At 42.2% G+C, this 16830-nt stretch overlaps 1 long non-coding RNA gene and 1 pseudogene across 1 annotated transcript; both read left to right on the top strand.

The window, feature by feature from the left end:
- The first annotated feature begins 27 nt into the window (after window positions 1-27).
- On the top strand, window positions 28-9634 carry LOC110150405 (uncharacterized). The gene is made up of 3 exons (XR_002317719.2): window positions 28-783; window positions 4816-4893; window positions 9498-9634. It is a non-coding gene; the product is annotated as an uncharacterized lncRNA (long non-coding RNA).
- Window positions 9635-14051: 4417 nt separating this feature from the next.
- On the top strand, window positions 14052-14222 carry LOC139031131 (U2 spliceosomal RNA; annotated as a pseudogene).
- Window positions 14223-16830: the final 2608 nt, after the last annotated feature.

Genomic DNA, 16830 nt, shown 5'->3' on the forward strand with positions numbered 1-16830 from the left:
GCATAACAAGAGCAAACAATAGTAAAATAGAAAAACTCTAACAACATAGTGTAATAACAGTTACATGAACATTCTCTCAAAACACCAGCGTACAAATCTGATGCTTTTCTATCTTGACTAAGCACTTGTCACGACTGTGGCCACAACTTTTGTGACTGGAGGGTGCAGCGGCAAAACTAGCGCACAGTTCTTTTTCCCACTTCAACATTTCATGGAAGGAAGAGGCATTCTTGCTGTAGGTCTTAGCAACCTCAGCATGCAAGTTTTTTTCTGGCAAGTCTAGAACTTTCACTCTTTCATTTAAAGTGGTCGCTTTATGGCTTTTCTTTGGCACAGCAGGATCACCAGCGTCACTGCTCTTGGGTGTGGGGCCATTATGAGGTGAAGTAAGGGTAACTTGGGCATAAGCTCTGCCGCATAGTGACGGTCAGTGTGATAATCAAGACCATGTGTGGGATGTGCCAGGCAAAAGGGTGATGATTTAAGATTTCATCGTGCTACTCAGAATGGCCCACAATTTTTAAACTTATGAATTGTTTATTTCTGGAATTTTCCATTTAATATTTTTGGACTGTGGTTGACTGTGGGTAACTGAAAGTGCCAAAAGCAAAACCGCAGGTAGGAGGGGACTGCTGTGTCACCTTTCCGCGGGGCCCTGCTGAGGTGATCAAGGGGCAGGTCTGCAGAGGGAGAGGAGAGGACGCCTTCCAGCCAGGGGCATCCCAGTCGTGATGGCCACGCAGTGCCGTTAGACACCGGGCCGCCAACATCAGGCAGCTGCAGGTTTGTGTGCACACACACTCAAACTTGCTCACACAGCTTCCCCTCCACCCGCTCCTTCTATGGCAAACCCGCTGTGTCTGGGTGGCCAGTTCAGACGAGTTTTCCGCAGAAGCAATCCATATCTGAGACAGCCCAGGCCAAGCCTGGCTCTGTAGATCAGAATCTGCAGCAAGTTTTCTCTGAGCAACTAAACCACCAGCTAACCTCAGCTATGTCAGCCTTAGTCAGCTAGAGGTGTTTGAATAACTTGCAACCTCAAGGGAACAAAGATAAAGTTTTTCTCAGCAATCACCTTAGACATTTGCGCATTTCTATCCCAGCATTCTTAGAGCTGTTTATTCAAAGGGATTTATGGTGGAGCAGCTTCAGTCATGGGGGAAAAAGAAAAAGGAAGCCTGTTGTACTTTTACCCCATAACGATGGATGCCTATTTACTTTACGCCACTTAATGAAAAACTGTTCTTCCCAGAGCTAATTGATGTCTTCCCTTGTAGAAGCTGAAGGGATTGGCAGTTTACAAAATGAATATTCTCTCATTAGAAAATTTAAAGTTCTGCCCCCACCAAGCATCCCTCTGCACTATTATTTTTATTCTTATTATCGTTATTTCTGAATTGAGGAGCTAAAAATCCCCTTGAGAAGGCAACCTGAGAGAAAGGCAAATTTGAGTTTTTAAAAATCCTGTACTCAAGTCAATGACTATTCTAGCTTTGATCTGTCATATACAAGAATATATCCTAGCCTTGTAATGAGGTTTTTCTTGTATTAAAAATTGAATTTTTAGATCCCAATCAGATGAGCACAATTACAATATTTATAATTAAAAATTTCTCAGTAGTTTGTCCCTTTAAAAAATTCTTAGGAAATTCTTTTTTGTCATAGTTCACATGAAAACCTGATAACCGCCTTCTACCTGTGGCTCTAATAAAGGGAGAAAAAGCCTCATTGTTACAGTATTATGTGTTAGTTTGACATTCTCATCAAAGAAAACAGCTCTCCAAGCAAGGCTGTCCTTAAAGCCAGAGACAGATTTGTCAGTAATTCAGAGCCAGAACGACTTGATTTTCAGAATGGTGATCAAACTGTCAGGGCAATGCTGCTTCCATGGGAATCAGGACTAGCCCACCTGTCTGATCTTTTTTTCCCAGACATAGCTAAGAGCTCCAAAGATAAACCAGCTAGCTGAGGGAAAGACATCAAACAATTGCATCACTATTTCCCTTAAGGGATTTAGTCCTGAAGACTAAGAAAACTATCTTAAATTAGCTCTAATTAAATGCCGTGAATCTACTGTTCCATCACTCAGAGAATGGAATGGATTGCCTCATTGTGTGTGTGTGTGTGTGTGTGATTTCATGTTACTAGTGGTGTAGAAGAATGGAGATTCTTTAAAGGAGGATTAAAAATATGGAAGGGACAAAAGGAAGCAGGGTGAGAAGAAAAAAGAAAGTAAGGACAAGGTTATTCTGGGTCCCCTGTGGACAAGTTGATGGTGGCCCTAGGTCACCAATCATTGTGTGTTGACAGAATTGGTTTACGTGATCACTCAAGTGGTACACAACCCATATTGATTATGGAGTGATAGGTATAGATTATTAAGATGACTAATAGTGCCTTTCTCACTGGCTGACTGCATGTACAGACAAGATCAAGTTATTTTGTAGAGACTATTTCTTAGGGTGTGTGGTGGGGGAGTTGGCAATAGGAGGATTCATCAGACACTGCTTTAAGTTATACTGACAAGAGAGGGTTATTTTCAGATTTACCATAAAGTGTTTCTGCACAAAGGAAATGTTTTGTGGAAAGAATTCATGACACCATGCAAGCATGTTTCTTTAATTGGAAACTGGATACACTCTACTAAACATTTTATTGGAATATTTATTTCACACTTTAGGAATGATCCTGAGAGAAATGCTTTGTGATTAACTGTGATTGCCCACATATGAAAAATGAGTAAAGGGACAAGAATGAATATGCAATTCGTAGGGCAAGCTTCCAATTCTTAATTCATTTTCTAACATTTCTACCAATACCACTTCTCCCAAAGATAATAATATTAAGCACCCAAGCTATAGTCAGTTTGGCATCCTGAGCAAACTTATCTTTTATTGTTACTTCGATCTTGAAAACAGCTTAGCTATAAGCAGGAAGCTAGAGATACCATTATAATCCTCAAAACAGTTTTATTTGAACAGTAAGAAAAATGAGACCTAAGACCTGCTCTGTTTTCATGTTCTTAGATAATATTTGTGACTTGCAGACTAGTGGCTTTTCCCCTTTCTTATAGTTTTAGATTTTTGAATGAATAAATCCTATACACTATTCAAGTGCAGTCCCTAGATGAACAGCATCACCTGGAAACTCGTAAGAAATCCAGATTTTCAGGTCAGTCTTGGACCTACTGAGTCAGAAGCTCTGTGGGCAGAGGTTCAGCCGTCTCTGTTCAACAAGCCCTCCAAGGTGCTTGCTGCTGCTGTGCCAAGTCGCTTCAGTCGTGTCTGACTCTGTGCGACCCCAGAGACGGCAGCCCACCAGGCTCCCCCGTCCCTGGGATTCTCCAGGCAAGAACACTGGAGTGGGGTGCCATTTCCTTCTCCAGTGCATGAAAGTGAAAAGTGAAAGGGAAGTCGCTCAGTCGTGTCTGACTCCTAGCGACCCCATGGACTGCCGCCCACCAGGCTCCTCCGTCCATGGGATTTTCCAGGCGAGAGTCCTCGAGTGGGATGCCATCGCCTTCTCTGCCAAAGTGCTTTTGAAGCCCACCATAGTTTGGGAACCACTGAATTACGCTGTCCAACCCCTTCCTCTCCTCGCTTTGCATTCTGAGTATAGTGTGCAGCCGTGACTTAGAGCAAAGTGTAGCTCACCGCCTTTCAGTAGACCTGCTGGCTTTGTAGTTTCATAAGGACCATGCTCCAAATGATTGAGCTAAGCAGATGCTGATGAAGGAAATGTGTGAGCTTCAGCCCACTTTTCCTTTTTTGGAAGGAAGATGGTATTTAAGGGCTTCTTAGGTGGCTCAGATGGTGAAGAATCTGCCTGCAATACAGGATACCTGGGGTCAATCACTGGGTTTGAAAGATACTCTGGAGAAAGGAATGGCTACCCTTTCCCGTATTCTTGCTGGAGAATTCCATCGACAGAGGGGCCTGGTGGGCTCCAGCCCATGCGTCTGCTCAGGCACCACTGACGGCTAAGCACAAGAACGTGGTATTTAAAGGCGGGTTTGTAAACGCCTCATCTCAAGCTCCGATGTGTCTTAGAAGTTGTGGGGCTTGAAGCTAGTTGCTCAAGCCCTCTAACTCTTGTGTTCTTCCATTACAAGCACATTTTTCATGGAGCTGTTTTGAGTATGAAATGAGATCTGGCAGACCCTAGCACCTACAGTGACTTTAGGCGAATTAGAAAAAGGGTGGTAACATTGTCCGTATGTCACCCTGACTTCGGCGTGGAGAACCTGGCTGCAGTTCAGCCCTGACTTCTGTCCTCTCATCTGGGCTGAGCTGTTCGTGGCACTTGTGTACGCGGAGCTCTTGAAGGAGATGATGTATGTAAAGCAACTGGCCTGTAAGGGTTGGTTTTTATACAGTATATTACATATATAACATATGACACAGAAACATAATTTTCTTATTTGTGTCTGTTATGGTTCACGGAGAGGACAGTACTTGGTAGTCACTGGGTTGCCAGTGAAGATGCTTAAAATGACTAATAAAAGTAAGAAGAATCATCGCATTTCCCAATCAAATTAACAGGTTTGTGGAAAGCATTTAGTTTTACCTTTCATGTGGTGTAGACTTAGCCTCTCTGGACCATTTACAAATGAGATCTGGAAGGAAAACTGGTTTCACATTTGCTGTTCATATACCACCCTGACTTATTTATGGCCTGATGGAATAATATAAAAAGGGGACTGACAAAGCAAAATAATAAATATGACTTAGATACACATGTAATGTGGAGAGGATATTCCCTCACATGGTATCATCTAGGTGCTGAAGACTGGTTTCAAATCCTTTTTTTTTTAAGGGCAAAGGTCAAGAGGGAGAAAAGCTCATGCTTCTGCGGAAAAAAGGATGAAGAGGCAGATACAAGGACAAGAGTGAGGTTTGTGGCTTCTTCACAAGATCACCCAGGGCTGACCCTTCCTGGAGCTCTGTGTTTCAGAACTTGAGTGTTCTCACCCTCGGAAACGTACACAACCTCCTGTCATGTTTGGCTGTCTGAGACTTTGGTGATCCCTTTTACTGTTACTCGTTATTACCCTTTTATTCCCTCGTTATTACTCATTATCAGTTCCCTGGTGGAAGGTGCTGGGATCCTGCCTAACACTCAGCATTACCTCTTAAATTAGCACAATGAAAATGATGAAACAAAGGACTGACTTTAAAAGCAACGGATTCTTTAAAGGCCACACTAAATCCTTGTCTATACATTACTCGTTTACAGTACTGATACCAAAATTAAATGCTATATAAGAAAATGTAACAAGATGTTATGACGCCAAAGTAAGATGCTAACCTAAATAGCATTGTTAAAATGTAACATAGGAAGTAAAATTGGAAATCACTATTAGAACACTGCTCATGTTACAAGATGTCAGAATCATGCATAATGCAAAAGTGAAACTGCTTACAGAGCCTTTACAGAAGAGAATTTAAACTTGCTTCTATGGACATGAGGAGCTGCGCTTTGAAGCATGGTCTCTGATGAGATTCTGCCTGGTGCTAACGATGTTCCAAGGGAGTGTTCTCTTTCCATCTGATGCATATTTATTTATAGGGTGCCCGAAAGAAGAAATGTTCGTACAGAACGGCAGATTGCACCTCCACCATATTTTTCATTAATCATCCTTTCTTTGGCATTTTCACCATTGCTTTATTATTGATCTGTTTTTTGAACCCTCTTTGTGAATAAATCCCAATCACAAAATTACACATTGATCAATGTCAGCAAACACATTCCTGCAAACACAACCTTTAACTCCTTTTCTCCCCGAATCCTCATTCCATTTCATCTCCTGGGCAAAGGACGGAAAAAACAGATGATCCCTGCATTACTCTCTGAAGATCAACAAACCCAGACTTTGCTAGGCTTACGAGGCTGAACATAAAGCCCATCTCAAAGAGAATACTTTCCCCTGTTGCTCAGATTCAAGTCAAAAGTCTTTCATATGGAGTCTAACATTTCCCTCTACTCTATGCTAACGACTATAGATCACATATTGCTTTCTGTTGCCACGTACAGAGAAATCACCATCTCTGAATACATGTACGCAATACAAACATTTATCCACATACTAACCTCTCTAATTTGGACATAATTAGAGAAAGGGCTATTTAATTAGTGAAAAGTCTTAAATTATAGATGGCTGATTACTTCTGAGTACATAAAGTAATGGCAGGAAATGACTAACAAAGTGATGCCAAGTACCAGACCTGCCAGACCTGTTTTAATGAATAGCTAAAGACCACTGAAATTAGCACATTAATTGTATGCATGTAAATTGCTTCCGCTAAGTGCATTAAAATGTTGTTTTCTTTGTAATCATGTTGAAATTATTTATTTGGTTTGAACACCCTTTGCACAATTATTCATGAAAGACAAAATGTGAATTTCAACATAATGCCTGCCTAAATTGGAATACTACCAATTATATGCCTCCACGTTTTACCGTTCACGCAAAGGACTTGTGACTTCAGTTCAGTTCAGTTCAGTTGCTCAGTTGTGTCCGACTCTTTGCGACCCCATGAACCGTACCACACCAGGCCTCCCTGTCCATCACCAACTCCTGGAGTTTACTCAAACTCATGTCCATAGAGTCAGTGATGACATCTAACCATCTCATCCTCTGTCGTCCCCTTCTCCTCCTGCCCTCAATCTTTCCCAGCATCAGGGTCTTTTCAAATGAGTCAGCTCTTGCCATCAGGTGGCCAAAGTACTGGAGTTTCAGCTTCAGCATCAGTCCTTCCAATGAACATTTAGGTTTGATTTCCTTTAGGATGGACTGGTTGGATCTCCTTGCAGTCCAAGGGACTCTCAAGAGTCTTCTCCAATACCACAGTTCAAAAGCATCAATTCTTTGGCACTCAGCTTTCTTTATAGTCCAACTCTCACATCCATACATAACCACTGGAAGAACCATAGCCTTGACTAGATGGACCTTTGTTGGCAAAGTAATGTCTCTGCTTTTTAATATGCTGTCTAGGTTGGTCATAACTTTCCTTCCAAGGAGGAAATGTCTTTTAATTTCATGGCTGCAATCACCATCCACAGTGATTTTGGAGCCCAGAAAAATAAAGTCAGCCACTGTTTCCACTGTTTCCCCATCTATTTGCCATGAAGTGATGGGACCAGATGCCATGATCTTAGTTTTCTGAATGTTGAGCTTTAAGCCAAATTTTTCACTCTCCTCTTTCACTTTCATCAAGAGGCTCTTTATCCAAAAAGATATTTTTTTAATCAAAAAATCCAAAATGTGCATAATGAGACTCCCTTCAAAGTACCCATTTCCTTGCTTCCTGTCTTTATTTCAGACTCTCATGGAGGGTAAGAATGGGCTCAGGGCCAGGTGGAACCCCCCAAGTGCATATCCTGAGTACTCTACCACTTCAGAGCTATGAAACTTGGGTGCATTGTTAAGTAACTCTGAACCTTAGTTTCTCTTATGCCCTCTAGGATTGGGCAGATAATTAAATGGATAAAATAATACTTTGAAAGTGTTTCTCAAACTTCCATGATGAGAAAAAGCACCTGGGGGCACTTGTAAAACCAAAAGTTTCCCAGGCTCATCCTCTGAGGCCTCTGCACCTACTGATTGAGCGGGGGCCACCAGTCACTCCAGGAGATTCTTATCATCTGGGAAACACCGTTTGGAGATACCTGGCTCATAGAAGCTGCTGCTCTGTCATACTCTGTGCACTATATGTCGTATTGGTGAGCCAGGAAAAACAGAAAAAACAGGCTGAAGATAGAGAAGCAAGAAAGCCGTCACAGCGCGTCTGGCAACTTTTCCTTCAGTGCCGTCAGCAAACCGGTTCTCAACTTACAGGGAGGACAGTTTTCTCCACCGTTGAACAGTTCCATTGGTTCAAAAATCGGATCTCTTACTGTGTTGTAATCTGTTTCTTTTGAAGTTCTGTCTGTTGTTCTTGCCTGCTATTTGGAGCAACATAGAATAAGCCTACTTACTCATCCATTTGGCTGACTTTTTAAACATGAAAAGAGTTCTCTTATCTTCTTGATCATCTCTTTCTAAGCTGAATATACCAAGTTCCGTCATCCATTATGGGTCATAGAACATGGCTTCTACAGTTCTCACAATCTTAGTCACCCTCTTCTGCATCCAACCTGAGACTACCGATTTTCTTCTTAAAATGTGTTTTGTGACAGAACTGGATAGAATGCTATGTTTCTGAGTAAGACAGAGTATAAACAAACCATATTTCTATTAAAAAATGCCCTTATCTGAAAAGAATGATGCACTTAAAAGTTTCAAATGCCAGTTCACCAATTCGTTGACTTTTTACATGACCTTATATGAGTCATTTAGCGTATCCAGATGCTGGAAGACTGATCTCTGAAACTGGGATAGCAATCTTCCTCTGTCTACCCACTCACCTCCTAGGGCTGTTTAGAGGATAAAGTATAAAAGAAAGAATTGGAATGATTATGTGCTACTTTTATGACCAAATCAACATAGCTATGTAGCTGTGTTAATAGTAATTTAAATGTTAAGATATATTTTAAAATTAAAAAAAGAGATAAAATGGTTGCTCACCTGAAAACTTCATCTGAAAGTTATTAGGTTTTAAAAGTCTTTTTCTCTTGCTTTTATGGAAAAACATATCACATATCAGCTCATATCAATTTCATGTCAATTTAATACAAATCCCCGACTTTTTTTTTTTAACATAGTGTTTTGCCAAGTCAGGTTACCTTGAATTTGCAAAATAGAATTCTGAATTTTACTCTAAAAACAACTTTCATGCTTCTAAAATGAGGGTCAGTAGCCAGGAGACTGGACAGCTACCAAATCTTAAAGGCTTACCGGTTAGGTCTGAAGAGAACTGGGCACCACCCCTGCGTCTCCTGAGTTTATTGGGATTCTTTTCAGGAGGAAAGTGCAGCTGCGGTTGTGTCTTATTCCTCAGTTCATTCCAGAGATTTGTTATCAATGCTTTCCTCTTCTTCTTTTTCTGTTGATGTGATCGTAAGGTCAAGTTTAGAGTAAAAGAGAAGCAGGCCTCTCTCGAAAACGATTGGGACAGATTCATGGGAGAAATAGCCTCGTTATAAACATAAAGATTAGCCTTGCTGATGTTTTCAACTAATATTTAATTACATAAGGACATGTTTCTTTTGTCTGAGTGAGAGTAAAGAGAAAAATAAAGAACACCAGAGGGAAATAAACCAAAATATAAAAGTAATTAGTTCTAGTCAATGAGATTACAGGTGTTTTCTTCTTTGTTATACTTCCTTGTATTTTCTAAATTTTCTACTGCATGCATGTATTACTTTTATAATCAGAAACCTGTTAGCAGGAAAGTGAAAGAAAGCAATGTTCTTTAATTTTGCTGCTAGGTGAAAAGTTGATGTTTGTGTTAGAAACAAAATTTTATGAAATCCTTTTTTTCTTAGTGCCAACTCCAGAAGGTGGGGAAAGGACCTTCTTTTATTCTTCTTTCCATTTGGTTTCATCTGACATGTAGGAGCCTCTTTCAGTGACAGAGTTCAATGAGGGGAAGGCACCTGGGGCGACAATCAACGGCGATCGCATTAGCCGTGACGAAGTCTTTAGAAACGCTTCGCTCGGCCATCAGACAGACGGCAACAGGTGTAAATCCTTTTATTTTTTAAAAGTAATTTTCAAGCAGACTTCCTTTACATTGAGGTACACATTGATTATTATTTTTTTAATCTAACTTATTTCCAAATAGTATTATGATTCTCACTTCCACACTCGTTTTCTGGTCTTTTATCTAAATTTAGGAAGTCAGAGCAGTGGTACTGACTGCTAGACTGAAAGCTCTATGAAAGTAGGAATGATATTTTTCTGTCTGTTCTTAATTCGTTTCTGGATCCTCAGCATCTGGCCTACGGCTTGACATTTGGTTAAGTACCAACAGAACAAGGTAAAAACAAGCCCTTGGGCCAGGGGACCAGGATATGGAACAGAGCTCCCTTGCCTTCCCCCTGGGGAAGGCGCCTGCATAAAGGGACCTGGCAGAATGGGCTGAGAAGCCTCTGCCAGGATACGGACGGACTGGGGAGGAGTCGGTAGAGGGGGCTAGGATTCCTGCCGGAATCTCTCCCTTGTCGTTAGTCAGCTGGGGAGGAGCTGGTAGAGGGGGCTAGGATTCCTGCCGGAATCTCTCCCTTGTTACTCAGCTGTGGAGGCTTTGTACTTTGGACAATGAAGAGCAGAGACCATTATTAAAGCTCTTTGGCTTGCTGCTTTTTGGGGGGGGGGGCGGGGCGGTGCGGGGAAGGGACAGGGTGGATTACAGAGAGCTGTAAATTCACTCTGAAATGTTTGAGAAAGGGTTGGGACGGGGCCTGGGCTGACAAAGTGACAAATATCTGGTTCAGTAGGTCCCATTTCCGCCAGAAATAGAGACAGGGACTTTGGCATATACTGAATTACCAGAACAGGTGAGCAACGCGAGGAGGGGCCAGGCCTTGGGAACAAGAGGCTCAGCGTGCCTTCAGATAAACTCCCCTGTTATTGGACTTAAACTCTGTAACCTCGTGACAGAGCTTTGGAGTGACCTTTGGGCTTGGGGTGTGAGGAAGGGCAGATAGGAGGAAAGTAGCTAGAGCTCTTGGGACATTTGTTCCGGGGACACTGAGGAAAGAGGTGGATGGTGTGTGCTGGGTGCTCAGAGGCCTTGGCTGCCCGGCCTGAAACAGGAAAGCAGGGAAGACCCTCTGAAGGCAAGCTAGAGAAGACAGACAACTCAGCAACCACTACACACTTGCAATTTGCTGACGGGCATGTAACTTGTGTTCCAAAACTCCTCTCCATGTGGTAAAGCTGCAGAGATTCTTTTGTCTTAAATTACTGGCTGGGATGTGTGAAGATTCAAATGACTCACTATGAGAGACAGCATTGGAGGATCTGCCTTCCCAAAGCTGGAGTTTGAGAGAAAAACCACTTTGTCTCCTGGTGGCAACAGAGGAATGAGTTTCTAATTGAGCCCAGTGACATACACTGACTTCAACGGAGCCTAGAGAGTCGGAAACTTGACCCAAACCAGTGACTCATGCTGGGAACGGAAGTACTGTGAGAACCTTGAGAGAAAGACGAATCAGGACCTCTGAGCTCTCATATCTGGACAATCTGGACATCTCCATGTTAAGGCTAGATGTGATTTCCAATTTGGACAGAGCATTGCTAAATTGACCCATTTAAGGTTCCATCCTGTAGGAACCCTTGTGAACTACAGTCAGCAAATAACCAATTTGCTAGTTAAGTCAATCCTGTGCTAGTTAGGTCAGTTCTTTGAAATCCAAGTCCTCTGATCTGGACCACTGCCTTTCCTGGGCCTGGCTATAAATCAGTCAGCCTCCTTCTGGTTGATCCTCCCAACACTTTCTAAATTAACTTTCCCCCAAACACTGCTTCCATCATGATTTCCCTCTGTGCAGTAAACCCATGGAGCATTGGACCTCAAGATGTGGCTTTTGAATTGGCGACATCAGCATTACCTGGAAAGTTGTGAGACATGTCCATTTGGTGGCCCCATCTCAGTTGTACTGAGTTAGAAACTCTGGGAGTGGGCTCCGCTGATGTGTTTTAAGAAACCCTGATGCATGCTGGGGTTTGCCACTGAGGCAACCTGCCGTCCACAGCACTCTCTGCTCTACAGGCTTCTAATGCTTGCCTCTCATATTTTGTGCTTCTTGATCCTGCCTTGCATTATGTTAGTGTGATCTGATTTCATATTCAGAATGGTAAACTCCATGAGGTCCAGGTCTGTGTGTTTTCTAGATTTATTCACTTGTGAAATCACAGAACTGGAAAGGACTTGGAAAAATACTATCCAGCGTCTTCATTTGCAAACCTTTGAAGGTTTGCAAAGGTTTGCCAAGTCCCAGGTGCATAGTGGACGTTCAATTAACAATTGCTGAATGAAATAACACGCCCTCAGGGGCCACAGAGGTGAATTAAGACTGCTGAGGCCTCAGCGTCACCGCCTTAATTTAGATTGTCCCTTCTGGCGCCCTCTAAGGGTTCACGAATGCCTGGGGAAAGCCTTGGATGTCTTTGCCAGCTTTTCCCTCATGGTCCTTTGCATGGACTCTGGAATTTACTTGCTGAACACAAGGCTTTGAGATACAAATGGCAGAGCAGTTGTCTTAGGAAAATCAAAACAATAAACAAAATTGATGTTGTTTTCTTATTGCAGCTTTGAGACTCGACATGAAGTATGAATCTGTCATAACCAAGAACTAATATCTTGCCTGTATATCTAAGGCATAAATAAAAATTAATTGCAGCACACTGCTGTTAATTATCAGGTTTTGGAGCATGCCAGGGGCAGTTGCTTATGAATACCTATTTAGCTGAAGCTCCCTCGCTCATTAGGACGTGCTGACATGGACCATGGGGACCTTAGCCAGTGGTCGCTCGGCTGCATCTGTGTTGTCCAGTGGTCCAGGCTGCTGGTGGTCCTTGCACTGTTAGGAGATAGGCTGCCACAGCCGAAATAGGGTACACTTTGCTTATGAAACCACTCTTTCCTCGTTTCACAAATGTTCACACCTGAAAAAGGAGATTATTGACTTCCAAGGATGGCTTGCGGTCATTCTTCTTCTCAATGAATTGGGCCGTGGATGTGACAGACATCTGTGTGTGTGTGTGTGTGTGTGTGTCATTTTGTAGGAGGCAGGAGATCGTAGTGATGTGCTACATACATAAATAATATTTATGTTGCTTTTTATTATCAGAGTTTAATGCTTTAGGGCCGTCAGAATCTGTTTCTCTCAAAAGAATGGGCAAGACCTGAAAAATCTCTTTATTGTTCTTTAGAGGGAGGACAAGGACAGAAAAGCCTTTGTGTCTCAGAGATGAGAAGAAATTCAAAAGGTCCTTGATTCTTATAGGTTAAATTCACATACTACTGAAAAGGAGGGAAAAGAGGAAAAAATACGCTTTTCTGTTTTCTGCCGGCAGGGTAGCTGCCCCTAAATTTAAAAAGCCTATCATTTTACTATAGGTCAAGTTCACTAAAGCAAACTCACTTGGACTTTCCTCATTTGCGTGTGTGTGTGGGGGGGGGTTGTACCGTGATTTGTAAATAAAAGTGCTGCTACTTGTCTAGAAGTTTCAGGGTAATTACACTGACTGTAATCTCAGAACTGCGGGCCTGGTTTTCTGAGCTGGTTATTGTCAAGTCCTTCCTGTCTATGCTCCAGTTTCTGCCATCCTCTTCTCACCATGACTAAGCCTTCTAAGCTTGCCGTGGCCAGACTTGATCTGCGAGAGGAGGCATTTAAGGAACCTTCAACAATTTTGTTCCTCATCATCACGTTGGTTTGGCTTCTAGTCTACCTTTGGTTTTTGCCATATTTGTAGAACCAGCCTTGTCTCTTGTTCCTTGGATTCAGGATCTACCTTGCACTCTAGTTTTTGTGCCGGGTTTTTGCTCATGACCAAGGACGGAGGTCCCGTCTTAGGAATTTGCCAGGTGAGCCCATGTCCTCTAGGGACACATGACTCAGCCTTACTCTTGCACCCCTCCCCTTTCTAAGCCCCAGGGTCCAGCCCTGCACCACACGCTGACTGAGGCTCCACACTCTCAGAGGAGGCTCTCCAGGGCTGCCTGCCTGAATGCTGGGGCACTTCTTGCTTCTGCATTCCGTGGCACCACGCTGTGATTTCACATTGAGTGGGTTTCCCTTGTTTCGTGGCTGCCTCCTGATTCCAGGCTCCTGGCTGCATCAGCAGCTCTGATGTATCACCGTATCCTTCAGCTACTGTGTTCTGCCTGCCAGAATGGACAGCTTCCCAGCGCCTGCAGCTGGACTGTCCTCCCTGGAGGCAGGTCTGCTTCCAGGTCCTGGCTTCTGCCACTAAGACCTGCCCAGGCCTGGCTTAACACGGTCAACAAATGTCAAAGATGTCTGTCAAGATGTGTATGTTTCAAATACTGCCATTCAGGCATTTTTAACTACAATTCTCCAGTTAGGTTGTGTTACACTTAAAGAATTCTTTCCACTCTTTTTTATTATGATATGTGGATTGTAAAAATGCTGGCCTTATCACTTCTTGGCCTTTTGGCTAAGATCAAGTGTAGTAAAAATGCTGGCCTTTACCTATTTGCAGGTCTTTTAAATAATAAAGTGTAAATGAACCTTGCTTTTAATGGACATTCTGAACAAAATTCTTCCAAATATATCACTCTTTATATTTAAGAGTGATGTAATCCAACGAAATTGTGCCTATTTCTGTCCTGATGTCTCTGGTAGAAACCCTGGGCCTAATTACTGTGCTTACCTATTGTCCTCAGTCCTAAACTAAACATGAAAAGCTGAAGAATAGGCAAAAGCAAAAGAAATCTCTTAGTGCACAAGTGTGAATGTGTGTGTATATGAACACACACGTGCATACCTCAGGAGAGTGATGGTGAGAAAGGGCAGGTCAAAGGGATCCTGTTCATTTGACAGATGTTAGAAAGGGATTCCTATTAATATAATAATTATCAATGATGACCCAGATGGTAAAGAATCTGCCTACAATATGGGAGACCCAGGTTTGATCCCTGGGTTGGGAAGATCCCCTGGAGATGGGAATGGCTACCCACTCCAGTATTCTTGCTGGAAAATCCCGTGGAGAGAGGAGCCTGGTGGGCTACAGTCCACGGGGTTGCCGAGTCGTACATGACTGAGCAACTAACACATTATTAATTAGTGAATACTTGTGTCGTATCAGGCAGTATGATAGACACTTAAATTGCCTTATTAAAGCCTCCTTAATTTGGCACTAATTTTGTTTCCACTTCACATGAGAGAAAACTGAGGTTTAGAGAGGTTAATTTCCTCACTCAAGTCCCCGCGCAACACGATGGCTGGGATGGAGATGCTTGCCCGCAGCCTGGACAGCCTTTGTACCCTCTGTCATCCTCTGCTTTCCTGTTCATCGGTGTGATGTCTCCAAGTTACTTTTGTATAAGCTGGGAAGTAGTAGAGAATGTGGGAGGAAAATAACTGACAGATGCTAGTTTTAATTTTCTGAGAATTTTTACGCAGGCTGTCTATTTAATCCTCAGAGAAAGATGCCTGTTGCTGTTGTCTCCATTTAAGAGGGTGAAGCAGAGGCTCAGAAACACGAAAAGACTCCGTGTTGTTGTAGGTGATCTCGCTCCTTACCTGACTGCTGTTTCCTATTCCCTCGTGAGACTCTACCGCAGTATCCTAACAATGGACATGTGCGTTTTTCCCCAAGCTTTTTGCATTGTGATAGTTCCTTTGTGAACATTTATATGTATATTTCTAATGCACATTTTGCATAGCTTTTTCTTAGGTATATACCTGAGAGTATATATGTTTGGAACAAGGATGAGAGTGTGCCACGAATTATTTAATTTTGATTGAATAATTCTTTGCATCTGAGGTTAAAAGAGATTTCTGTAAGCCTGAGGTCTCACCTTTCTCCCCCAAATCACCTAACTTAGTGACTATCTAGGGCAACAGAGTGGTGAAGCTTGGACTGAACCTAAGTTCTGTAATTCCAGACAGTTCCCAGGCCTGTCCTGCATCTTTCTCACCATCCTACTTGGGTGGCCTGAGAGCTGAAAATTTCACAGGTTTAAAGGAGGATTATACACCACTAACGTGTGAGTCTGTTTCTGCAGAAGAGATTGGATTTTGAGAAATTACTTAAGAGAGTTTATATTGCTTCACCCATGGGTCTATGTGTTGCTCCACTTGAAATGAAAAGAATGGCTTCATGATTTAGCTTTATGAGGGAACCAGAGCCACAGAGTTATGATCCAGTGCATGTACCGTTGAAGGATAACAACTTAAAGTCCAATAATTCTTGCTATCTGTCTTCACCAGAGGATCTCAAAGAGTTTTATGAGAAATTATAGACTAAGAATCTGAAAGAGTTATGTGCAATTTATGGTTAGAAAAGAAAGTGCCAAAGTTTTCTGGAATGCTCCAAGGCTGTCACTAGAGAAGACACGAAGAGAGCCCAGGATCATGGACCCTTTGACTGGGAGCCCTGGCAGGACTGAATGTGACCAAATGACTCAGTGACCCCGAGTAGCTGCATCTTGCTTTGCGTGGCAGTGTTCCTTTTCCAGGGGTCCTGCTGCTTGAAGGAAGACAAAGAAGAGCCAACATGAACTGGTTGCCCAGAACCTCTAAGAAACAGTGCTATTGTCGGGGTCATATTAATACTGCTTTTGAAATTACCCTCCTTCTGACTAGTGTTTCTCCCTCTTTTATTGGGATTTTAAGCACAATGATGTGAACCAGCTGAAGTTCTTAAACAGTGCAAGTATAAATGGTTATCCTAAATTATATTAGGAAGAAACTCTACTTGAAGTATTTAGGTTAATAAATAAAGACACCAAATGCATATGGGCTTAATATGTTTTCAGACTAAATATGTGATTCTATAAAATGTTGGTTGATCTTTATACTTTCTGTTGGCTTGCCATAAGATTTTTAATTGAATTACTACAGAAAATTCAGCATAAAATATTATCAGAGTTAACCACCCACTGAGTGTGTTATTTGTTACTGTTTTATTAGGCTAAATGAAAGGTCACACATCTCTTTTCCTGTACTGGTCTTCAGCCCAGAGGGGTAAAGTTTTAAAATGAGATGATGAAATTTTAGAAAAGAGCAAGAACTTAATAAAATGACAATACTCAATTAATTTCTATAGAAAAATAAAGCTTCTGTGACTATATGTGCATTCCTGGCTTTTTAATAGCTTGCTTCTTTGATGTTCATATTCTAAGCTTGTAACTAATCTGAGACTGAAACTAGAAAGAGAGTTGTAGGTGCTCATGGAGAAAAGACCTGTTG

The sequence above is a fragment of the Odocoileus virginianus genome, chromosome 25, assembly GCF_023699985.2.
Source record: "Odocoileus virginianus isolate 20LAN1187 ecotype Illinois chromosome 25, Ovbor_1.2, whole genome shotgun sequence".
NCBI classification, from domain to species: Eukaryota; Metazoa; Chordata; class Mammalia; order Artiodactyla; family Cervidae; genus Odocoileus; species Odocoileus virginianus.